Here is a 26,807-nt window from a genome sequence, read left to right as displayed (position 1 = left end):
ATAACACTTTCCATTTATTATTTTTTATGTGGGAAGCATTATACGTACATTTCTAAAACACTCAAGTCTTCCGCAAAATCGTTATTAGTTTCACCATTTTACACGACAAGAAATCTTGGCTGAGAAAAATAGATGGCTTACTCCTGGTTTTAAAATAATAATAATAAAGTAATACAATTTAAAAGAGAGAGAGAGTAAGAAGAAAAATATATTTTAAAAACAAGCTTTCAGTGTCGGAGCTGTTTTGCCTGCCTACTTCTGATTTACCCTAAATCCCTTGCTAAACCAATTACATCAAAACTCTCACCCAAGTTAATATGCAGTTTGTCCAGATATACAAGTCATGATGCAAATCTATTATTTAAAAACATTAATTAACTGTTTTATTATTTACTTTAAGTTAAATTAAGGAAAGAGGTATTTTAATTAGATATTATGTAGTTCTTGTTTTCTGGGTCTAGCCTCTGATGTGGTAGCATTGTGTGACTGTTATGCACCATTCGCATTTTAAAATATTGTTGTTAGAAATTAAGTCCAAATGTAATTTAGTTCTTTTTTAAAAAAGACAAATTTATTTATAAATTGATAAGAATCAGCCATAATTGCTGAATGGTGCTTGTGGCTTTTTATCTATTTTGTTGTGGCTTTCTATAGACTCATTTGCATAAAAGTTGTTAAATACAAAGGTTTAAAGTGAAACATAATTTTAAGGGTGCAATTATTGACGTGTCCCAGCTTTATGTTGTAATCAATTGCACAATGAAATAAATAGTCACCATGAAGTGTCTAAGAACTTTGGTGTAGCTTTTTCTTTATATCTCCGGGCTTCTAAGGATGTTCTATGAGTTCAGTCAATGCTGAAAGAGACAAGGCAATCTTGCTTCTCTCACTCCACTCCTAAGTTCTGCTCTTCTTTCCTAGTATTTTGACCTTTGAGTCGAGTACTCTCAAGTAACAAGTTAATGAAACTACAAGGCTAAGCAGCCTTCTTGACTTTTTGTTAGTCCTCTGCCTTTGGTACATCATTATGTCTGCTAGGACAGCTGAGTGTTTTATAATGTTTTAAATAACAACACTCTGCATTGCTGACTCATAAGCAATTCATTGCTCACCGTGAGCATCACATAACAGATAAGTGAATCACAGCAGAGAGCTCTAAAGAGCTATGCTGGGAAAACAGTCTGCCAAAGCAGTGGCATAGCAAAATGCATATTCCTCTAAGACACTCAACTCTTGGCTAATACCATATATACAATTAATTTCATTTTTTAAAAGTATTTTCAACATTCAGGACTTCTTTGTGTCCAATCATCCTACTAAAGGCTGGCAAGCATATTAATGTATAACTGCCCAGCTAGATACCGGAGAGACAGAGGAGGTTTCATTGACACAAACCAAATGAAAAGCTGCCCAGGAATCTCTTAATTTAGGCTTACTTCTCAATTTAGTTTTTAATTATGCTTATATTGTACCAAAGCTTTCTTGAACTGAATTAGGGTATATACGACTCTCTAGGGAAGTGTATTTTATATCCAAAACAAGATTAATAAAAACATAAAACAATAATACAAATGACAACTTATTTTAATTCTTTTAAGTGTAATATAAGTATACTATTATAGTACATGTATTTTTGTAGCATTTCTTATAATACCATAATACAGAGAACTTATTATGTAATTAAATTTTATTATTTTTATAATGTTCAGTCATTGAGAACTTAATATTTACCACTAACTGTAGCAGATACTTTATCTCCACAAACGTATAAAATTGGTTCAGTCATTGATATTTTATAACTGGAAATTTTCATTTCAACAGGTAAAGTAACTTTTATTTAGTCAGGATTTAAGCTGAATCCTTCCTGAAAATAAAGACTATGATCTTTCTGCTAAGCTAGTACATTTTTCAAATATGATAATATTTAAATTTAATTATTATGCTTTACTTCTCTTAAGATCTACTTTATTTGCTTTACATTAATATGAAAATGAAATAATACAGTAATACTAAAAAACTGCACTAGATTATAATAAGAACTTTGTATTTCTACTCTGTATTTTATTTCCAGGATACTACCATATTAGCTGCAGTAATATCACATTTCAGTTTGACCAATTTTGACTTTTCTAATTAATTTTGGTTTTGAAGAATCTAGTATTGAACTGTATACATCTTTACAATAATAGTGTATTTAAAATGCCCAAATTCTTCCTTGGAAGTGCATAAGATATTTATTGACATAGCTTCATATGTCAATATGTTATTATTAATCACAACATTAGCTATACCTAGGAGATATTTTGTAATTTATCTATAGATTACCTAACAAATTGATAATTTTATTTAATTATAAAGTTATTTAATTAACATCTGAGTTTCATATTGACAAACGGTCATTAACACTGTTATCACCTACGTTTTACAAATATTTCCTATTTTAGCTATGCTAGTGTTATACCTGAAAAGTACCCATTTTAATTCACTCTAAGAAAGAAATTATTTTAGAAAGCATACTAGACATCAGAAATATCCTTCAAATTAAAAGAATGAGTAAATGTTTGTGATCAGCAAAAAAAGCTCAGTAAAACAACAATATATTTAATAAAAAATAACTAGAATACATGACTTGAAATGATACCAACACATAGAAATGATAAATACTCAAGGTGATGGATACCCGAATACCCTGACTTGATCATTACACATTCTATGCATTCTATTCTTTAGCAATTGTTGTCTCAGAGCTCCCTATTAGACTGGCCAAAGCTCACTCAGAGCTGCACTACTATCTGGGGATCGATTCTCCTTTCTCTCAGACCTGTATTGTCTGCACATGTTTCCCATCTACTCTTGCTCCTTTCCATTTTATCTTTCATAGATATTGTGAACAGGATTTTCTTGTACCTTTAATTTTGTCTCGATGTCTGCTTCCAGGAGGATGCAAGTGACTCAAAGGGGTTCATAAGAGTAAGTGATAGAAGGGTCTAAGTGTGATTTTCTGACACTTTACAGAGCTAATTTTAATATCTTTCTTGTATAATGGACTCAAGAAAGTAATCCAAGGAGACCATCTATAAGCAATAGAACTTACACTAAACACAAAAACAGCAAGCTAAGAGGGGATGCCATCAGAGATAAAGCATTTGCCACTGGACCATCTCCTGTTTCTTTCTCATCATCTGCTTCCAAAGGTGCTTCTTCAGGACCTAACCATTATCAGAACTACTGAAACTACTGTCACAAAAATCACAATCAGTTTGGAAGATGTTCCATACTAATTCCTGGGAGAAACAATGGTGTTTTGAGGGAGGAGACTGTTTTTCTTTTTTTTTTTTTTATTGTTTGATATTAGCATGCTTACTAGGATGTAAGCTCCACAGGACAATCATTTCTGTTTTTTTTTTTTTTCATTCCTGTATTATATGTGCCTACAATAATGCGTCATGTATAGAAAGTGCTCAGTGGATATTAGTTAAATGAATAGCTTTTGGTATGTGATTCTAGGAAGTGCAATTGAATTTGATTACTTAATACTCTAAATGAGGTACATTTTGAGTCTTAATCCACACAGCTTTGTCCAGGAGACATGAGGGAATAGCACAATAAAATATACATTGGTAGACAAAGGGAAGAAATCTGGAACAGGTGAGGTTGAGACTAAGTTCTTTCCTTGTGTATGAGACTGATAAAGTGAGAGACAGCCAGAAATCAACATGCGGTTGTACATTAAAACACAGTGCATTTGTTTTTAATTTGATTTTGGAGCTGTTTTCAAGAAATTTCCTATACAAAAACTTTGAAAGATTTTTATCATGACATACACGATATTCCAGGATCTGATTCCTACCTTTCTATACAGTTATATCCCCCACCTTCTTCTTTGAACTTCACATTTAAATAATACAAACTATAATTATCTTCCCACAACTAGCTTATTTATGCTTTTTGTTTTAAAGGCATTGTAAATATTATGTCAGTCCAGTTAATAGAAATAATGCAATAAATCCAACTTACATACATGCAAACTTATATACATAATCCAATTACTATTTTATGTTAGCTCTTTGGAAATTTTGATATATTTTCTCATATAAACTGTGTTATTTATGATTTAATTGTGTTAAATAGCAAAATTATCAAGGTGTTAATCTTCACATTCTCCAGCTTTACTCCATGTCAATTATATTCAGTTTGTATCAGTCCCAGAACCTATTCTATAAAAATATGGGAGTATACAAACAAATCCTACGTCACAAATGGGGGATAAGAGATGTATGTATCAGAAAGTGGTGGGAAAATGGAAATCTAGTCCTTATATTAAGGGATAAAAGGAATGGAAGGCAAATGGGCTAAACATTAGGTATTCTTGGAATTACTAAAACTTTCTCCCATATTTTACCTTATTCTTCAGACTGTAAAATTAGTATTTTAATTCCATATTAGATTTAAACTCTCAGATCACTTTTCTAGAGATTCTACTTATCTGCATAATTATTGTCAGTCTTCTTCAGCTGTGGTCTTGATATTGCCTTTAATCACGTTTTAGTGATGCATCAAAGTACATCTAGTGCCCTGAAGCCAAAATACAGACATTGGGTATACTGTCAGTAGACAATAGGTTCTATGTCATACCACTTCAAGCACAGGAAATTGAGGCCCTGCTATGTAATAGAATTCTGAAGTTCAGTAAATCCTATCTGCACTTAAAGATCTTATAGAATAATTGGCATAAAGATATAGATTGATTCAATCCTATTTATTCTCCAGTTTTATATCCTTTATTTCAAATTTGTCTCCTTGTTAAGATTTATTCGCAATCCCCAAATCAATGGTCAAGGTGCATTTATGGTAATTTGTAGGCAAGCACATAACTGAGGTTGAACAACCCTCTTAATACTGTAAACAGCAATCTCATACTGGAAACAACAGCTATTATACTGTCAACACAACTGTACTTTTTGCAGCCTATTTCATGACACTTTTATTTCATGTTTGTGCCTTTGATTGGTGATCTCATTATTTAAAATGACCTCAGACATAATGTTGAAGTGCTGTCTAGTATTCTTAGCACGAGAAGGCTGTAATATACCTTACAGAGAAAATATGTGTATTAAATACCCTTTGTTCAGGCATGAGTTACTGTGCCGTTGCTGTGAATTCAATGTTAATGAGTCAATAATATGGTACATACAGAAAAAAGGAAAAATTTGCCAATCCGTACATGAGGTTGCACCAGAAAGCCCTATGTAAAAGATGGAAAAGTGGCAAAATTTGTGGATTCATGAAATGAAAACTGATTAAAAAAAAAAAAAGCATAGCAAACATTGTTGTGAAGCTGAAGACCAAAGTATATGGTCATTTTGCCCAGGGTCAAGAAAATGTTAAACCCCTCTTTGTTAGTGCTGACTGGCTCATACGTCTCAAAAGCCAATGCAGTGTGAAAAGTGTTGAGTTTGCAGGCAAGGTAGATTCTGTTATGCAGGAAGTGGGTCAGGTGAAAGAGCAGGTTTTCAACATTGATGAAACTGGCTTGTTTGACAAGGATATGTTTTTTAAAAGAAACTGTATAATACAAATGGAGAGTTGGTTGATGGAATGAGTGACCACAGGCTTGCAGGAATCTCACTGTATTTCTCCTTGGAGCAGTGGGTTCAGTACTTGTTTCAGTGTTCATGGCTATTTTATGAAACACAACTACTGTGAATAAAGTGAATTGGCTGTACACATTCCTTATACACACACACACATATATACCCACACATTTATATACATGTAGTAAGTATAGAATATAGGAATAAGGCAAGTGGAGATACATAGAGGGACGTATATATTATTTGGAGCAAATGAAAAGGAAATTTAGCTTCTTTTACTAATTATTTTCAAACAATTAAACTAGCACTTAGTATGACCTACTGGCCTCATACAATTTACCTGGTAATGCAGGGAGAAACACAATCATCTAATAGGCAAATAAAAACAAGGTGTTAACCAATAGCTATGTCTTTCAATGAAAGAACTAAAACAGTGTGATAACGACTAGAGCTATGTTATATATAACAGATATTACCAAAGGACTCTTGTGGGAGGGCATATTCCAGCCAAGATATAAACATTTAGAAGCCAGCCATGTGAAAACTTATCATAAAAAAAAAATTTTCTTATATGAGATTTGCATTTAATTTTGTGTAAATGCATATTGCCAATTTGGAAATGAATGTTTGAAGATAGAGTCAGTACATATTGAAATACGAACTGGTTTCTAAATATTTCAGCAAATACAAATATAAAGACACATTTATCATATCAACTAAATTGTGTCAATAAGATTAAACAATCACATGATACAGAAAAGGAAATATATTTATTAAAATGTCTTTCCTGATACTGAAAAACTAGGTATTAATTCTTTTAGAAACTTGTACATTTTCGGTTTGTAGTTGGGTAGAATCATTATAGAAACAGCTTTTCTAACTCTGCTAGTGGTTCTGCTTCTAATTCAAGCCAGAAACAGGAAATAAAAAGACGTACAAAGAGGAAAGTAATGAATAAAGTTAACCAAACTTCGAAGCTTTCACATTTGATTTAGGTCAGTCATGAATTTTAGATGAAAACTTGAATCACAATTCATGTAAATTAGGTCATCCATCCCTGGTGACACATGTATTTCAGAAATTAGCATTGACTTTCAAGTGATTGAAAATATTTCTTTGAAACTTTTGAAGAGTTTCAAATAATTAAATATCTAAGTTTTATTTTAGATAAGAATTGGCCGGGTGCTGTGGCTCACCCCGGTAATCCCAGTACTTTGGGAGGCCGAGGCGGGCAGATCACGAGGTCAGGAGATCCAGACCATCCTGGCTAACATGGTGAAACCCCATCTCTGCTAAAATACAAAAATTTAGCCGGGCGTGGTGGTGTGCACCTGTAGTCCCAGCTACTCAGGAGGCTGAGACAGGAGAATGGCGTGAACCTGGGAGGCGGAGCTTGCAGTGAGCGGAGATCGCGCCACCTTACTCCAGCCTAGGTGACAGAGTGAGACTCTGCCTCAAAAAATAAATAAATAAATAAATAAATAAATAAATAAATAAATAAATAAATAAATAAAAATAAAATAAAACGGAAAAAAATTATAAAATAGTGATCTATAATTTAAAAAAATCTGAATATATTCAGAAGTGTAATATCTTCATTGATTACAACATTAATTACTAGCATTCTAACATTTACTTTTATTACATATATCATATCATATCACATTATCATATAATATCATAGTTATTAGTACCTTATTTTAGAGCAGGCTAAGGTATAAAGTAACCCAAAATTCTTATTTGTCCATTCTTTAAACATGGTTAAACTATGCTGATAATACATTATAAAGACACTTAAACAAGTATACTTGTTTGTTAATAATCATGTTTCTATCCATGAGAGCCCCTCCTAGCTTTTCTCCCACCCTCACTAACTCTGGCCCTGGAGAGGAAAGATCATTTTCTTACTTGGTTAGATTTAGGAGATAAAACTGAGTCTAGCACCCCTTCCTTGCCTCACTGGTGAGGTCAAGTTCAGCTCTACACTATGAGCTAGGTTTAGTAATGAGGTGCTGCTCTGTGAAGAGGCCTACAGTTGTCCAGTTCTGTCTCTGATTGGGTGTGAGAGCCTCTCCACTTCAAAGATGAAGTACCAAGAAGCCTATTTTACTTTATAAATACAACCGTATCTCCCAAAACTAACATCTTGATCTTCATTTTTCTACTTCCTATGCCTTATTTCTCAAATAGTTCTGAAATCAAGATGGAAAGAACATATTATCTACTAACTTTTAAAACTCCCCAAAATATAAAATAATTTTAGAAAGAGAGAAATGTGATAGAGAGGAGAAGGCGTAGCATTTGGAGTCAGAGAGCCTCGAATTCAAATCTCAGCTGTGCTGCCTCTTGGGTAGCAATGGAGAAGTTACTTATCTTTTTAAAATCTTAGTTTTCCAAGTACAAAATGGAAATAGTACTGGTTAACTTCAGAGGCTTTCGTAAGATTGAAAAATACTGAAGATACATTTTACAAGACAAGACAGGTTCTAAAGGAATGCTCATTTTCAATATTAATATTATATTAATTTTATATTAATACTTTAAAAACACAGACTTAATTTAAAATGATGATATAGCTAAATATTTTTTAGTTGTGATGATTGTAATTGGTTTTCTCCACTGTTACAATCATAATTAATTAATTCTCATTAATGTCTAAAGAAAAGCATCACTATTACATTAAGAAACATATAAATTAATAAAATCCACTTCAGTTTGTGAAATCATTACAAAATCCAATTCATTTTAGATAGATTAAAATACTATGCATCTACTCAGTCACTAAAAAACATAGTATCTTTTTAAATTTCTTGATACAAATTTTGACATTAAATTTTTTTTACCTCTCATCCTTTCTTCCATCCCCTATTCTTCTACCAGCACAACCAAATTACTAATATGTACAGTTATTTCTAATGATACCATTAGAAATGAGACAAACTGATCATTTTGTCTTGAACAACAAAAACAACAAAAAATGTAGGAGGCTACAATATATCTTCTCAAAGTAAATTCAGGATTTCAGAATTATTTTTCCCAACGGTTTCCCACCTTGCTACAAAACCATGCATTTGACTACTCAGGAAGTAGTAAATAGTAAAAGAGGTTTTTCCTTCCTCTCTTGACTAGCAAATCAAAATGTTTGAGATAAGGAGACTCAGGTGTTCATACCCAAAAAAATGAGATAGTACATTAAAAAAAAAAGGCTCAAAAATCATTGCTCTAATCTAAAACTATGCCAATAAAACAGGTGGCTTAATAATGAAGTTTGTGGTGTGTGTGTCTGCAAACATCATAAAATCCTATGTTACATTTATATTTCAAGAGTGCCTCCCAAACATTTTAACACTTTTGGTATCATAAATTTAATTCAAAAGAGTGCTCATTCTCCGACTGGTCTTTAGCCTCTTTTAACATTTCCCCAAATGTCCTGCTACCCCCAGAGGTGATTGATTTATTTTAAGTAGTAACTGTCTTAAAAAAAAAAAAAAAAACCATCTCCAGCTGCTTTTAGAAGTTCCTCATTTTCTTATGTGCCAAGGTAGGAAAGGAACCACTTTACATTTCTGAGTTGTAAGGAAATTTGAATGGGCATGCATAAATGACAAGCTTCATCCCTCATGCTTTTGGTTTTGCCTTTTCACTTAAACACTCTTCTTCATTTAGTTCTTTATTTCTCTAGGATATTTCCTTAACACTTACAATCTAAATTTTTTCAAGATTCCCTTTCGAATTCCAGGTAGTTTCTCTATTCTTACCTTTTAAAAATAATCCTCAGACAACAAGCAACTGTAATGTAAACCATCTACTTTAAAAATTGCAAGATCACTAGGTTTAAATGAAGATGAGATTGTGTGAATATTATTGTAATATCTTTTCCCTGACATTACATGTGTGGCTTTTTCCAATACGAAATGCATGTCCTTTTTCCAACAATTCTCCAACGCCACCTGGGTGTCCAACAATTCAATTCTGATGCTTTGTGAAGTTAGTCCAGGCCTCACAGTTTAAGGGTTCACCCATAAAGTCAGTCCCCACTTTACAGGCCAGCCAAAAATGGGATATGATGCTACCCACACTTCTGATTGGCTGACTCACATAACTCAGGAACATGTTTTGCTTACTCTTTCAGTTTATTATAAAGGATACAATGGAGAAACAGACAAATGGATGATACGCATAAGGCAAGGTATGTGGTAGGGCAGAGCTTCCTGGCCCTCTCCAGGTACACCACCGCCACTGTCCTTGCACCTTGATGTGTTCACAGACCCTGTCATTTAGGGTTTTATATATGGCCTTATTATATAGGCATACTTGATTCAATCATTGGCCACGGGTGATCTCAGTCAGTCTCCAGCCTCTGTCACCTCCTAAAAATCAAGAAGTGGGTCTGAGAGATCCATTTTCTAATTACATTGTAGGTTCCTCAGTGACCAGGCCCCATGCTAAAGCTATCTAGGGTTTGCCAAGAATCACTTTATTAACATAAACTCAAGCTGCAGTTTAAATCATCTAATTATTAATAATAAATGATGCTCCTATCATTCTAATCTCTCAGGAAATCTTAAGGGTTTTAAGAGCTCTGTGTCAGGAACCAAATAGGGGAAAAGGACCTATTTGGTTAATATAATAATATATATGATAATAATAATAAAAATATACATATTATACCATGGTGATAAAGGTTAGCATTTATGCACCTTTTCCCTCCAAGTTCTCCTTCCTTAACTATTAGTGAGACCAATTTTAGCTGACGCTCTAATATTGAAGATGGATTAGATAACTGAAGAGTTACTTAGCTCCCCATTATCTTCTTCTTTTTAAGTTATGGTAATGATAGTTTGGCTTGTCTCCCAGATATTGAGAAAGAATAGCGTTTTAAATTTGTTGACTTTGCTCTTTTCTTAGTAGCTGTCTATGTAAGGTCAATAAACAATTATAATTACAGTCAGCTTTCCATATCTGTGGGCTCTGCATCCTTAAATGCAACCAACTGGGGATTGAAAATATTGGGAGAAAAAAAAGCTGTATCTGTACTGAGGATGCACAAAGCTTTTTTTCTTGTTATTATTCCCTAAAAAATACAGCATAACAAATATTTATAGCATTTACAAAGCATGAGGTATTATAAATAATCTAAAGAAGATTTAACATATACAAGAGGATGTGCATAGGTTATATGCAAATACTACACCACTTTATTTCAGGAATTAAAGCATATATAGATTTTGGTATGGGGGAGGGCAGTCCCTGAAACCAGTCCAACAATGAATATTGAGAAACAACTGGACTAGGAAAAATAAAGTTGGGAAATTATCTGTATATTACCTGTGTATCAAGTTTGACAAACTATATTAGATTACTATATTACTTTTGTTTTCTGAATGTATGAGAGTTTTTATTTTTTTATTTTTATTTTTTGCAACCATACTCAAAGCAATTTTAGCAAAAAGCTATCTTTGGCTTTTGTTATATTCCACAAAGCAGTAAAACATAGACTTTAATATAGTAGATATTTCAAAAAATGTACATTGTATGCATTTACTGTCATCTATGTGTGTGGCATTCCATATAATTTTGAAGGGAAGTTTTTGTGAATTTGTACTTGAGTAATGAATTAACTAATAAAAATAATTAAGAAAGGAAAGAAAAAAGGGTATGTGAATAAACATAAGCAATTTTCTAGTGCTTATTTTAAAAATAGATTGTTTAAATACATTGGTTCTTCTACGCAGAAAAGGTGGACTAGGGAGGAGGTTAAGAGCCACAGTATAAAATCGTGATTTTATTCCTAGCCTCACTAATATCTAGCTCTAAATCATATGGCAAGATGCATTTTGATCTTCCTTATGAGAAAGAAATATGGGTGATAAAAGATTATTTTTTTCAGTGCAAATGATAAACCTTCACAAGGATTTGCTACACATTATTAATCTCTTTCCCTAGGATGCAAACAAATGAATAAACAATAGAAGATTAATATGTAATAACACTGCAAGTAATTTTGTGTGATTGTGATTATGTAATAATGATAATAAATTATATGAACATAAAATTTTTCATAAAAAATTGTTGTTTTTGTTTAATAAATACATATTTATTTTCCTGATTTCTTATTGTGGTAGCCAGCCTCCAAGCTGGGCACTGATGATCTCTGTTTCTACGTATTGATGACTTTCAATAATGACCTCCCATATTGTCTCAAACCTGACTGTGTGGTCAATATTTTGAAAGTGATGGTGTGTGGCTTGCACAGAACAGTCATTAAAGGTATTGCAACATTCACCCTGCTCTCTTGGATTGCTCATTCTGGAGGAAGCCCATAGCCATGCCATGAGAACACTTAGGTATTCCCATAGAAACGCACGTACATGGAGAGCTGCAGAAGTTTCCCACCAGCATTCAGCAATAATTTGCTGGTGATGTGAGAGAGCCACCTTGAAAAAAGATATTCTGGTCTCCAGAAGGACATTGAATGACTGAAGCTCCAGCTTATCTCTCTACGCAACCTCATTAAGACCCTGAGTCAGAAGCACCAGCCAACCTGCTCCTAAGTTTATAACCAACAGACATTGTAAAAACAATAAATAATAATTACTGTTTTAAGTCACTAAGTCTTGAGGTAATGTCTTATGTAGCAATAAAAAGTAATACATTCATTAATTTAAAATTTTCTTATTTTGACAATACAAATCTGAAGATAAATTTACTTTTGTAATTTTTTAAATCTTTACTTTCTATAAGAGTTTGACACCATAAAGATACCAAACTTAAAGATAATTCATTTCCATGATTTACATTTTCAAAGACAGTAAACATGATCACTGCATAAATAAATACGATCTTTGTACATACATATTTGGACACATTCAACAGCACACAATACTACTATCTCTACTATGCATTCTATTCAACTGAATATTAAGACTCTCTATAATCACCAAATACCTCCATTTGCACCTGACTATTTAAATTAGTATAAAAACTCACTTATAATCACCTGTTTCTCCTATGTCTAAAGTTGACTTGAAAAATATTTGGTTTGGCTTAATTAGAATAGCATGGTCATATAAACTGTCTGAAATTTTTATTTAATTATGTAACAAAAATATAATTGCATATAAATTTTTATTTCTATTAATTATTCTCATAGTATTAATTATGTATGTACTAGTAAATATTTATTTGTCTATCAACACTTTAACATTTATTGATTGATTGCTTTTTATGTAGTAGGACTATGATAAATACAGTCAATAAAATGTTGAGAAAAATACATTCTGTCCTTTTCTTAATAAAACTTATATTTTACCATAGTTATATAATGAAAAAACAATTACATAAATAAATACATAACCTCATAGAGACAAAATATAATTCTCTTTTCAGCAAAGCAGAAGAATCAAAGGATTGCTTTCTACAGACGTTAACTAAGAATGAACGAGGCAAATGAGTAAAGGAAGCAGGTGAGTATTAGTGTCCTTAGGACTAGAAGAGCAGGCAACAAGATATTAAAGGTAAAATGGTAGAGACTTGGTTATTAGTTTCAGATTGGTCTAATATTTAAAAGATATGAATGATACTATCAATAATAAATTGACTAAATTAAGTATAATAAAGTATTTTATCAAAAACAATAAAACAGAATGGTGTCAGACAATGCATAAAGAGACAAATTTTTCCTTCATTTGGAAAAATGTTACCAAAATATAATTAAAATAACTCTTGGAAAATTATAAAGTGGTATAATATGATAAATTTGTATATTATTTAGAATTCTTAGTTGGAAACAAAAGAATCAATTTTCACTTGTTTAAGCAGAAGAAGAATTTTTAAGGGCTATTAGGTAGATTGTATAATCTCCAGGAAGGTCAAAGTTATTATACCAGACCAAGAACAATGTAACCAGAACCATAACCAAATTACCAATCAGTAAGCCAACACACAAATTCATCCCACCTCATCTAGGCACAGGCACCAAAGCTCATGTCATAGAACCCTGAGGGCTAGATTTCAGTGGTGAAACATTTTCCATTCATACCTCTGGGACATTGATAACTCTCAACCAGGCCTCACTTTGAGTACCAGAAACAAGAGTCCAAAAAGTAGCTACTTCACATCAATGCTCTCTTTCTCATTAGGCTCATAAAGGTATCTCTGATTGTCAGAACCTAGGTCACATGCTTGTATTATAGGTACAAAGAGAGCTAAAACGTTGAATTTTATTTCCAACCATGTGGGATCCATATGGGAATTTCTTCAGATAAAACGAGAGTATGTAAAAGATGCTACAACATATTAAAAATGCCCACTACAAATAGGTTAGAGGCAGAAAACAGATTTATATGAAGAAGGAAATATTTAAATTGGTTCTTGAAAAATTGAGGATATTGAAATACATAGATACAGAAGGAGAAATAACTCTGGGTAGATACCAATTTCACCACACATTATATATGAATTCAACTTTATTTTACTTTGTCCTTTTATTTATTTATTTATGTATTGATTCCTAACAGTACTCCAGACATTGCTGTAGGGGAAATAAATAAAACAGTAAACATCAACCATAAGGGAGCTGAGAAATTATAAAATTAGCAAACAAATATGTGATAAAAACAAAAGATAAGTTCTATGAAAACAACTGAGCCCTAAAATGGAAAGAGAGAGAGAAGTGGGAATGTCCACATTGTCATTAATGGTGGACAAAATTTTTGAAAGAACTCTCCTTTTGCAGAATAAATAGACCCTGGACAGAATTCACAGTTTGACATAACAGTCTCACAAGATGTAAGGAAAGTCGACATATAATTTCACACAATGAAAAAAAAAATCATATATTGGGATTGGAACAGTGGATCCTGGGAAATGGATATCTGAAATGATCAATGATCATGCCCATATAGCAGTTGCCAGCAGCGGTATTACAATCCAGATCCTGAAACTTGGTCTGTTTTGTATGTACGGCATGTTCATTAAACCCAGGAGTCTCAATTGAGCCAGGATCCTCAAGGAGGACTAATGTGATTCCTACCTCTGTGGGGCCCTTAGCTACTGCAAGAAGTAGATGCAAATATTCTCTGGAAGAAGGATTTCCCATTTAGGTCTGCAAGTCTCCCAAAGGACGGATAAAGTGGTCAATCCACGTTCAAAGTACATTAAAAATCCTTTCACATTCAAAGTACATTTAAAGCAGAAAAGAAAAACAAATTAATGTAAGGGACAATCATCAAGAAATTACCCCAACAAATTTAAACCTGAAAATATTAGAATAATTAGACAAGAGATATCAAATAACTATGAAAGAAATATATGAAAAATATTTAGGACACATGGAAAAATGTTTAAGCTTCAAAAGACTATCATACATGAGCAGGTAAATTAGAAAAAGCTTTTTAAAAATAAAAAATGTATTATGTTTTTTAATTAATCAAAAGGAAATACAACATATTAGATACAACCAACAAAATTAATTAAATGGAAGTTACTCCCAAATAATTAACCTATAATGAAGCACAGTAAAACATGAAGATGAAAATATAAGAATGTTATTGAAAGGTATTGAGGATAGATTGAATTAGATTGCCATCCAATTGGAGTTCCAGATGAAAAGACAACATTTTAAAAAGCAATAGCTACACATTTGGCAAAATTTATGACAAACGTGAATCTATAAAATAAAAAAGCAAAATGTGTCAAAAAGTATAGCAATAAATAAACACATGGCTGGATTAATCATAGCAAAACTGTAGAATACTAGAGACAAAGACAAGAGCTTGAAAGAAGTTAAAAAAGTTTTCTTTAAATGTCACATACAAAGAAATGGCTTTTAACTTGACAGCAGAGTTTTTGGTAGTAACAGTGGAAGACACATGCAGTGGAATAATATCCTCAAGGTTTGAGAGAAAATAATTCACAGCCCAGAGTTATGTATACAACAAATCACAAAAGAAGGTGAAGTAAACAAAAAATATATTGATGAAAAAATAGTTTAGTGGTAATATAGCTTACCGCCAAGATAACTGGACTTAAAAAAATTACAAAATGTGAACCGAGGAAGAAAGACATTGAACACAAACAAATAGTATAAGGTACAAAAGGAATGGTAAGGAAAATAAAAAGTATTAATTAAATGCGAATGGCCACCAACAGCAGCAATAACAATTATTATTATCTAACTTATGAATTAAAAAAAAGAACTAAAATATTGGAAAAAATAACACATATGGTGAAAAGAGAGAATCATAATCTAAGTGTTTTGGGAAACCTCACAGTGTTCATAGGAGTAGTTAAAATGTTATTTGAATTCTTAATGTAAATGTATATGGTGAACTTTTGAAAGTAACTTCCTGTAAAGATTGGCAAACAATTTCGGTAAATGTTTAGACTTCGACAGTCAGATCTCTTTCTTAGCTACTCAACTATGCCATTGTTACTTGAAAGCAGACAGACACAATATGTAAGCAAACAGACATGGTTATGCTTTAATAAAACTTGACTTACAAAAATAGGTATTAAGCCACATTTGCCTCCCTAGGAAATAGATTTTATATCTCTCCTCTAGAAAATAAAATAGACAAACCAATAAAGAGAGAATAAACAAGAAAGCATGGAATAAGAAAATGAAAATTATAATAGTAATAAGAGCTCCATCAATGCAACAGAAGGCACGAGCATTAAAAAACACAAGCACAGAAATGTAAGACTAATGGACTTTATAAAGAAAGTTGGTGAAAGTAAGCCAATGTATTAATAAATGAAATTAAAACTTCTTAGTTAAAATACAGATAACAAAAAATAGGACGCAGAAAAACAACTATTTCCAGGAAGCATTTCTAAAGGAACATACTAGGAAATGTTGAAAATAGATTAATGGCATGAGATTTCAGGGATGGGGGTGATTAGCTTGGTGCTTGCTGTTTTATATAAGGTTTTGGGAATTTTGAGTTAATGCTGGAATGAGTTAAGACTTGTGAGATTCTTACGAAGGCATGATTGTACTTTGAAATTTGAGAAGGACATGAGATTTGGGTAGCCAGAAGCAGAATGATATAGTTTGGATGTTTTTCCTTTCCAAATCTCATGTTGAAATGTGATTCCCAATGTTGGAGGTGGGGCCTGGTGTGAGGTAATTTGATCATGGGGGTAGATCCTTCATGAATGCTTTAACACTATTCCCTTGGGAATAAATGAGCTCTCCTTCAGTTAGTTCGTGCAAGATTTGGTTATTTAAAGGAGTCTGGGACTTCTCTCTTCTGTTTCTCTTGCTCCTGCTCTTACCTTGTGACCTGCTGGCTCCCTGTTGCCTTCTGCCATGACTGTAAGCTTCCTGAGGTCTCACCAGAAGTAGCTGCCAGAGTCATGCTTTCTGTAAAGCCTGTACAACCATGAGCCAATTAAATCTTTTTCTTTCTCTCTCTCTCTTTTTTTTTTTTTGTAAATTGCCCAGCTTCAGGTATTTTTTATAGCAATGCAAGAATGGCCTAATACACTAAGGCTGAGTAGGCACCACTTCATAGGCTTGTAGCTGGTCGCTCTTTCCTTGGAGTCTGCCCAGAAGCACCAGCAACACCACCACTACCTTTGAGGAGCATCTTAATGATGCCCAGATCTAAGGTGTCCTTCATTGACATCTTGCCATCATTAAGCTGCTTAACTTATGCCATGGTGAGTCCCTTGGTGTCAAGAAGCTTAATGCTTGGGATTGACGTACAGAGGATACTGAAAGAGAGTTTCTCCTGCCACTTGGTCACCATCTCCTTAATGATAATGGTGAGGATCTTGATAATCTTCTCCATGGGGGCTTGCTCACCTGTGACTTCCAGGACAGTCCCTAATTGCACTTCTCCATGAAGTACAAACTGTTGTTATGCTCCAACACCATGACTCTAATACCCTGGAAGCTGCCAATGGGCACCTCATCTGTGGCTTTGGAAGGACTCATATGGTTAGATGTTGATGTAGAGATCCTTCTTTTGGGCCCAGATATTCTTCTCTGAGAGTGGCAGCAGGCTCAGCCCTGCCAGCTTTTCAGCTTGTCAGCTTACAATGTCAGTATCACTGCTGAAGCCAGCTATGCATGACCTGCTCCTGTGTAGGAGTCATAGCACACATTGGCATTGTCCCTGGATACCAATTAACACATCTTGTTTTTTCATCCAGGTACCCCTTGGCACAAGTGATGTCCAGCGGCAAGGGATGGCTCTTTTTGGAGATACATGATGCCACCTGTGAATAGTTGTGTAGCCAGCAGTTTCAAGGCCTGGAGATGAAGCCCTTCTTGAGAGACCTGAATGGCAAGACTTTCTGTCCAGAGTAGGGAACTCCGTAACCTATCACAGACTCCTCTGCTGAGAGTAGGTCTCATATATCTATGAATCTCTCAATCTGTTCTTCACTGCCTCATCTATGGTTATCCAAAAAATCATGGTTGTTATGTCTGGTGCTACCTGCACCTCCAGTGAATCCATGGATACCTCCAGCAGGTTTTTCTTTGGTCATGACAGATGCTAATTTATTGCCCTGTTGCCATCAGTCACACAATTTTGACCACAGCATGATGCATAACTGCATGAGCTATTCCTCACATAGAGGGCCAGTCCCACTATAGCTGCAGTAGATATCATCTTCATTGACCCTGGCAATGATTTCAAGCAGCTCAGTCACTGGCACAAAGGCATGCAGGCTCCCAAAACCAATTATGCTCACGCTCTTTGGTTGTAATGATGACATACATAATAGCTTTCAAACCAAGGGCCTATCTCACATCATGTTTCCATTGTGGTTGGCAATTTAGTAGTTGTAAAAAGGGAGAAGTAAAATAAATGGCAAAATGAAACAAACAAATATATTATTTTCCTCTTCTAGAAAGAGGCAAATACATATATTCTTTCAATCTCTTAGTAATAGTCTGCAATGGTTAATTTTTATATGCCAACTTGATTGGGCTAAGAGATATCCAAATTGCTTATAAAACTATTTCTGAATGCATCTGTGAAGGTGTTTTCATAAGCAACTACCATTTAAATAAGTATACTGTGTACAGCATGTTATTGAGTATGCTCTCAATAATATGGATGGGCATCATCCAATTCACTGAGGGCACAGATAGAATGAAAAAGGCAGAGGGGGGATAAATTAGCCCTCTCTGCCTGAGCTGGCCAGTCTGCTTCTCCTGCCCTTGGCCACTGGAGCTTCTGGTTCTTGGGTCTTTGGACTGGGATTTAGGCCATTGGCACCCCTGGTCCTCAGGGCTTTACGTTTGGATTGGAATTGTACCACAAGCTTTCCTGGGCCTCCAGCTTGCATACATCAGATTGTGGGATTTTTCAGCCTATATAATCAAATATTCTAATTCTTCATAATGAATCTCTTTCTATATATCTATATGTATGTATGTATCTTTCTAGCTATCTAATCTATCCTATTGAAGACACATTCAAATAAGGTCTTTCAGTTTCTGAACTAATTATCTTCGATAAAGGCAAGGTATTGAAACAAAATAAAACAACAAAAGAATTCTCTTATTAGAATTAGAAATACTTTCTATTGTTTTTTCAAGACATTGTGTTTGTTCTAGCACGGGACCAAACATACTTTGAATTTGACGTCTGTATGAAAAGACCTGACAAAGATATAAAGAAGACAAAACAACCACAAAAAGACATATTTCAGTGATATAACATTTTTTATTAAAGTTTTACCAAAGTAATGAATTTCCCACAATCTCAAAAGACACTGAAAGGTTAGTTTTATTTTTTAACTGCATTTTCTTCACGACAAGAGTATTTATAATTTATAGCACTGATTTAATTTTGAAAATGGAAACTGACTTATGTGGAGTTTTATGCAACAAAGGGAGGTGGATTTTTAAGCTGAAAAATACATATTACAAAGATGAGAAAAATAAAACGTTCTACACTTTTAAAGTTTTACAGAAAAGCAGAATCAATTATATTCTCTTCTAATCTAAGTAATATTTTCGTTGTGGAATCCCAAAAAATAATCTCCACAACTCAGTAAATGAAGGAGAGCAGCTCTCACATTCTTATATAAATGGAAACATTTAGGATGATAAAGGATACATAAACTGGATTACTAAAATCTGTGGCTTATTAACAAGTTCCTAAAGAAGTTCATGGCTTAGTCATCTGAAGAGCTCTTTTTATGTGAACCAAAATACTTCGTTTTTGAGAGACAGAATTTTTCTTTATATTTATATAACCAAATAAGAAAAACTATTATTTCATGTAAGTGAACGTTCTAGGAATAGATTTGTTATTCTATACAGGGCTGGTTCTAGCTGCATAAACGATTTCATGGAGATTAAGTGTTTCTCTGTGTGGATGTCTCTCTCTCTCTCTCTCTCTCTCTCTCTCTCTCTCCCCCCCTCTCTCTGTCTCCCTGTCTCTGCCCTGACCCCCACTTCTGGATTCTTTAAATTGGCTTGATTTTCAAGCATTCTCTCACTCTTTGGTGTGACAATGACTGGCAATGTCCACCTCCAACTAGCTTAATAAATCTGTAATTCAAAGAGTTCTAGTGAATATCTTGGGTTGTGTCTTTGGACCAACCAGGATCACTTGTCCAGTCCTGAGTTAACTGGATAGGTCATGAAACACAAATTGTGATGGGCGGCATCTCGCATCATCCCTTAGAACCACAAGTGTGGTGTCAGTCCATCTTAAAACACACAAACCTAGAATCTGGGGAGCTGTTCCCCAAACAAAAAATTTGTATGATGTTGCCAAGTATAAAGGAATGAATACTTGGAGAGAAAACAAAAAACAAAAAACATAAACAACTCTTGCTAACTGAACTTCCACTGACTCTAGAGTAAGTATTACATATTGGAAAATATTTCTTAGTTTTTACACAAAATAAGTGCACTGATTGTAATCTAGCCTTTCTTTAGCAATGTATGTGTATGAATGTGTGTGTGTGTGTGTGTCATCCTAGACCTTTCTGGAGACATTCGTTAATTGAAAAAGTTATTAAATGATGGAACTTTAAGGGTTAATAAAACTGTCCACTGGAAAAAACGAGTGGGAATAAATGAAATCCTATCTCTATTTATCCTCACCTTGGCCTGCTTATGTTTTAAATCATTGTCATGATCACGCCACCATTAGAGTGATTCGAGTTCTACATAGCCTGTCTAAACCAGTAGCCCGGTGAAGTACTTTGTAAGGAATTTGAAACATAAAAAGCTCAAGAAGGGAGCAACGTAATACAAAGCAATCTGAAAGCAACGCTTAGCAATTAATATATGGTAATTCCTCTCTATAATTTTTTTTGGTATTTTCTTTGAAAATTATATTTTTCAAAATAGTTTATTTCAAAAAATGCCCTCACAATACTTCACACACATTCAAATGGTGTTCTCATTTGTCTGCTTTCCTTAAGGGTAGTAGTAGATGTGTGGATAATGTTGCAAATAGAGAACAGAAACAGGAAACAGTAAAGATATATGTTTTTATCTACCAAAAAAGCATTGATATTCTTAGCATTCTCTGTCTTTCTGTCCAAAATTAATCTCCCTTTCACACCTCAAAATGTCAGCACTGTCTGTTTTAAGAGCTGATGCTACACTTTAAAAAATATTTATTTTATCGTTGTTTTTTAGCTCTTTCAGGCACTATAGGAAAGAGAATGTATTTAGGTCTTTCAGAAGAAAACATTATTTTGATACATGCTTCCTGTCTTTTTATGTCTGGCATTTGATATGTAATATAAAATAAAAATTGTCTAAGTTTAAATTTATTTTATTGATTAATTTGTATTCTTTTTTTTTTAAACACAGAAAGCATCTGTTTTTACTCAGATTGGCTACATTGCCCCTAAGTCTTCAAATGCCTCCTATAGACTTAAGTAAGATCAGACAATGGGGAAAATAAAGAGATATCCACAATGAAACCTAAAGACTAGCTAGAGTGAGACTGACCTATGAAATATTCAGCAAAGTAAAACTCTGTTCCAAGTCTACCTGCTTAGAAATCATCTCTTCAAACTGTCAGAAGTCTTCAGAAGAACTTTACTGTATATAACTACTGGTAAAATAAAAACTTCTGAAGAATTAAATTTAACAGAGTTTAATGGAGCAAAGAACAATTCACAAATCAAACAGCACCCAGAACTGGGATAAGTTCAGAGCAACCCCAGATCCCATGGCTGCCAAATGGTCAGATAATATTTATGGACAGTAAAAGAAAAGTGACATAAGGAAAATGGAAGCGAGGTACTGAAACAGCTGAATTCATTACTGCTCAGTGTTTGAGTTATTTGAACATATTTTAAACAGTTGCCGACCTGTGATTGTTCAAAACTCTGTGATTGGTACAAGAGTAGTGTACAGTCTGTTTCCACATCCAGTTAGGTAACAGTTCATTATGTATGCAGAAACACTTAGGCAAAATTAAAGTATGTAAGAAGGCAGCTTTGGGCTAAACTTAATTACACATTATGAAAAGTCAATGTAAAAATGATATACTCAAGACTTTCAGTGTTTATTACGTAATATGTATAAAAAACAGAACACAAAACGTTAGTGATGTCATATGTAATACGACTTACTTCAACAATAGTTTGTTGGGAACAGTGTCATGTATTTCTATACAAGTTAGAGCTAAGTACCAACCTAGGGAATGTTAGCTAAGATTTGAAGTACTCAAATAAGGAATTCATATTCTAAGCGTATTTCATTTGTATTTGAAAGATTAATCAGGAATTTATACTCCAAAGGTTATAGAAAAAGGCCTATATAACTTCCTTGAACTCTGCATAGAGGAATCAGTACTTAGTATGAGGAAGGTTAAACATAATTTTTTGTGGGCGAAGTAAATTCAGCAAAGTAGTTGCTTATAATATCTGCATGAATCCTGATATTCTTACAAAAAGGGTATAAGAATTCAGCAGATCCTGCAGTTTGGAATGTATGGAATTAATCTCTAGGTCAAGATTCCTGGTTGGTCTTGTGTCTACCACTCTCTAGGCATTAGTGTAGGATTCTGTTGTCTGATCCCAACAGATATTTGCCTAACCTGCCATCATATTGTGGTTCTGCCTGACTCAAACTGACCCATTCCTTGTAAGATACTTGTCAAGATGTCTGATGACAGAGGAGGGCAGTTTAGGAAAACAGGTTATGTGATGGATTTGTGCTTCTTTTCTAGGCTCTGTACTTCTTCGTTAGACTTTGTGTTTCTTTGCTTCTTTCATATATGTATTGGTATCAGTTTGAGCTTACTTCCACTTAAGCCTATCACCTGGTTAAGAGCAGACATAATCCCATTTATATCTAATTGTAGGAAGTGACAATATTTAACCATAGAACCAGACACTTGTTTGAAGCACCACTTTTTTTAGATATTCACAATAATATTATGTGTAGGTTTGAGTATTTGAAAGTTACCTATACTGAAAGCATCAGGCAAGTACTTTGTTTATAGCATCTCACGTAATCTTTATGAAAAATAAAATTCATTAAAAAGTATTATCTTGTGAAAGACAAGATGCACTAGAAAATGGAGATAATTAAATCCAGGCAACTATGATAAGAAGAATATTTATTATTGAGGGGAAAATAGTATGGTTTTATAGAGACAGGTAAACAAAGGAGGAATCCTGAATTCTTATGGACTTCATTAGGAAGAAAGGAGAAGCATCTTCTTTGAGTCTTTGAGGAAAGATGGAAGTGGGTTTTATCTCAGAGTAGGCAAGTTGACCACAACAGCTTCATAGTCCCCCAAGAATAACAAAAATTTAAACAGATTTCTCACTGAACATAGGCTACTGACCTTCCTTTTCTTAGGGTATTTATTTTAGAAAACTTTTAGTTGTGGATTCTTTTTCTGTGTCTTTGACATGTAAGTCTTCTTACAGCTTCTTACCAATTTACAATGCAGGCATGTCTTTCTCAAGGACTTGGAAGCCAACCCTTTGAACTGTAATTAGCAAGAAAGGTAGAGTCCCCATCTGTATCAATTAGGAAACAAAAGTGTCCTGATCACACTGATCATCCTTCCCTCTAATGTTCTCTAATACTTTTTCACAAGCTCACCCTGGCACTTAAAATCTCTCCTCTTTTGTTTCACTGAAGTCAAGTTCAATCTCTCTCCTCCATTGTAATAGTGTTTAATAAAGTCTTCCTTTACTGATTAACTTGCTATGGTATAATTTTTCTTTGACCAGGGCAGAGATGCTCCTTTAGAAAATAAATGGTGAATGGGATATTTTAACTGTCCAATTTGTTGCTTTCATGGAACCATATGATTCAGGTAAAATTCAGCTTTATCTGCCAAACTTTACAGAGAAGTATGAAATAAAAAACAATCCAGGCTTATGAAAGGAGAGATTTACTTGAAAGAATTATATTAATAAGGGGAAATATACTATTGTAATAGGGAGAAAATATATGCAGTACAATCTGAAAGTTAGACAGAAAAGAACTTTTGTTTTATAGAGAAGAGTGATAAGGCTAGAAAGAACTGGATACAAGAAAGGAAAATGAACAGGATGAATTGGTGAGTAAACCCTGAGGTCAGCCTATTCTAGCAAGGGGCCATTAAGGAGGGATTGTGTTCTCGCATAGGCTTAGGATGGGCCAAAGTTCAGAGCCTGGTGGAAGGAAATAATCTTATCCAAAGATTGATTAACAAAGCATTTCAATTTGATTGATCAATGAGAATAAAACAGTTCAGCTAATAAATATAAGCCTCTGTGTCTGGCCTTGTTATAGGTAAACAGGTGGAACATCTAAGTCACATGGAAAATGTTAGTGGTTTTTTTTTTATCATTATTATTATACTTTAAGTTTTAGGGTACATGTGCACAATGTGCAGGTTAGTTACATATGTATACATGTACCATGCTGGTGTGCTGCACCCATTAACTCGTCATTTAGCATTAGGTATATCTCCCAATGCTATCCCTTCCCCCTCCCCCCACCCCACAACAGTCCCCAGAGTGTGATGTTCCCCTTCCTGTGTCCATGTGTTCTCATTGTTCAATTCCCATCTATGAGGGAGAACATGCAGTGTTTGGTTTTTTGTCCTTGTGATAGTTTACTGAGAATGATGATTTCCAATTTCATCCATGTCCCTACAAAGGACATGAACTCATCCTTTTTTATGGCTGCACAGTATTCCATGATGTATATGTGCCACATTTTCTTAATCCAGTCTATCATCGTTGGACATTTGGGTTGGTTCCAAGTCTTTGCTATTGTGAATAGTGCCGCAATAAACATACGTGTGCATGTGTCTTTATAGCAGCATGATTTATAGTCCTTTGGGTATATACCCAGTAATGGGATGGCTGGGTCAAATCGTATTTCTAGTTCCATATCCCTGAGGAATCGCCACACTGACTTCCACAATGGTCGAACTAGTTTACGGTCCCACCAACAGTGTAAAAGTATTCCTATTTCTCCACATCCTCTCCAGCACCTGTTGTTTCCTGACTTTTTAATGATTGCCATTCTAACTGATGTGAGATGGTATCTCATTGTGGTTTTGATTTGCATTTCTCTGATGGCCAGTGATGGTGAGCATTTTTTCATGTGTCTTTTGGCTGCAAATGGTAGTGTTTTTGATGAGTTGTATTCCGGAACAAAAAAAGTGTGTGTGGGGGTATTTCTTAATCATTGCTATTATTCAGGATCACAGGGCACTAGTAATGTCCAACATCATGAAGAGAAACCTTGGGTTCATATTTGTTTAAAATCCTGTCAAAGGCTTACAGATATTAAAAGAAGGTGTGACGTGAACCCTAAGCACCATTCTCTATGAATTCTTGAACTTTAAGAAACCTGTGAAGAAATTTTCATGGTTGCTTGAAGAGACAATTTGAAATAAACCATAGAAATAGCCAATCCAATTAGACTTTCAGCAGCTTAGATACAATCTGTGAATCAGAGCAGACATACATTCAGAAAGAGGTTGTTTCTCATGTTTGATTGTTCATAAATCTTTAAAGACTTATCATTTTACTTTTGTATTATAACAACATATATTCATGTCCTATTCTTTCTTGTAGCATTCCAACTCTTCAAATATATTAACTTTGTCAAGTTTATTTTCATATGTTAGCATTGCTTGTGTGGCACACGTATGAAAGCATTAGAAAGCCCTTAAGAGTCAAGGGGGAAGTTAACAAGTCCATTTTTCCCAGTTCTGGAACTTCATAATTTCTTTATATATATATATATATATATATATATATATATATATATATATTTAATTTATTTATTTATTATACTTCAAGTTCTAGGGTGCAAGTGCACAACGTGCAGGCTTGTTACATATGTATACATGTGCCATGTTGGTGTGCTGCACCCACTAACTGTTCATTTACATTAGGTATATCTCCTAATGCTATCCCTCCCCTCTCCCGCCACCCCACAACAGGCCCCGGTGTGTGATATTCCCCTTCCTGTGTCCATGTGTTCTCATTGTTCACTTCCCACCTATGAGTGAGAACATGCAGTGTTTGGCTTTTGTCCTTGTGATAGTTTGCTGAGAATGATGGTTTCCAGCTTCATCCATGTCCCTACAAAGGACATGAACTCATCCTTTTTTATGGCTGCATAGTATTCCATGGTGTATATGTGCCACAGTTTCTTAATCCAGTCTATCATTGATGGACATTTGGTTCCAAGTCTTTGCTGTTGTGAATAGTGCCGCAATAAATATACGTGTGCATGTGTCTTTATAGCAGCACGATTTATAATCCTTTGGGTATATACCCAGTAATGGGATGGCTGGGTCAAATGCTATTTCTAGTTCTAGATCCCTGAGGAATTGCCACACTGACTGTTCACATGATGGTTGAACTAGTTTACAGTCCTACCAACTGTGTAAAAGTGTTCCTATTTCTCCACATCCTCTCCAGCACCTGTTGTTTCCTGACTTTTTAATGAGCACCATTCCAACTGGTGTGAGATGGTATGTCACTGTGGTTTTGATTTGCATGTCTCTGACGTCCAGTGATGATGAAAACTTTTTCATGTGTCTTTTGGCTGCATAAATGTCTTATTTTGAGAAGTGTCTCTTCATATCCTTTGCCCACTTGTTGATGGGGTTGTTTTTTTCTTGTAAGTTTGTTCGAGTTCATTGTAGATTCTGGATATTAGCTCTTTGTCAGATGAGTAGATTGCAAGCCTCATGGAAATCTACCTATATATTTTGGAAAAGAGTATACTTTCATTACTTTAAA

General features: G+C 34.1%; 1 long non-coding RNA gene across 1 annotated transcript in view; it reads left to right on the top strand.

Annotated features, from left to right (window-relative positions):
* The window catches only part of LOC129532983 (uncharacterized), a 136,391-nt gene extending 115,243 nt beyond the window's left edge, over positions 1-21,148 (top strand). Inside the window, exons 2-3 of the long non-coding RNA XR_008678972.2 lie at positions 12,984-13,060; positions 17,757-21,148. This is a non-coding gene — a long non-coding RNA (uncharacterized lncRNA). The remainder of the gene's footprint in view (positions 1-12,983; positions 13,061-17,756) is intronic.
* Positions 21,149-26,807: the final 5,659 nt, after the last annotated feature.

This window comes from Gorilla gorilla, chromosome 3, assembly GCF_029281585.2.
Source record: "Gorilla gorilla gorilla isolate KB3781 chromosome 3, NHGRI_mGorGor1-v2.1_pri, whole genome shotgun sequence".
NCBI classification, from domain to species: Eukaryota; Metazoa; Chordata; class Mammalia; order Primates; family Hominidae; genus Gorilla; species Gorilla gorilla.
Note: the sequence above shows the minus strand (reverse complement) of the source record. Positions and strands in the feature narration are given on the sequence as shown.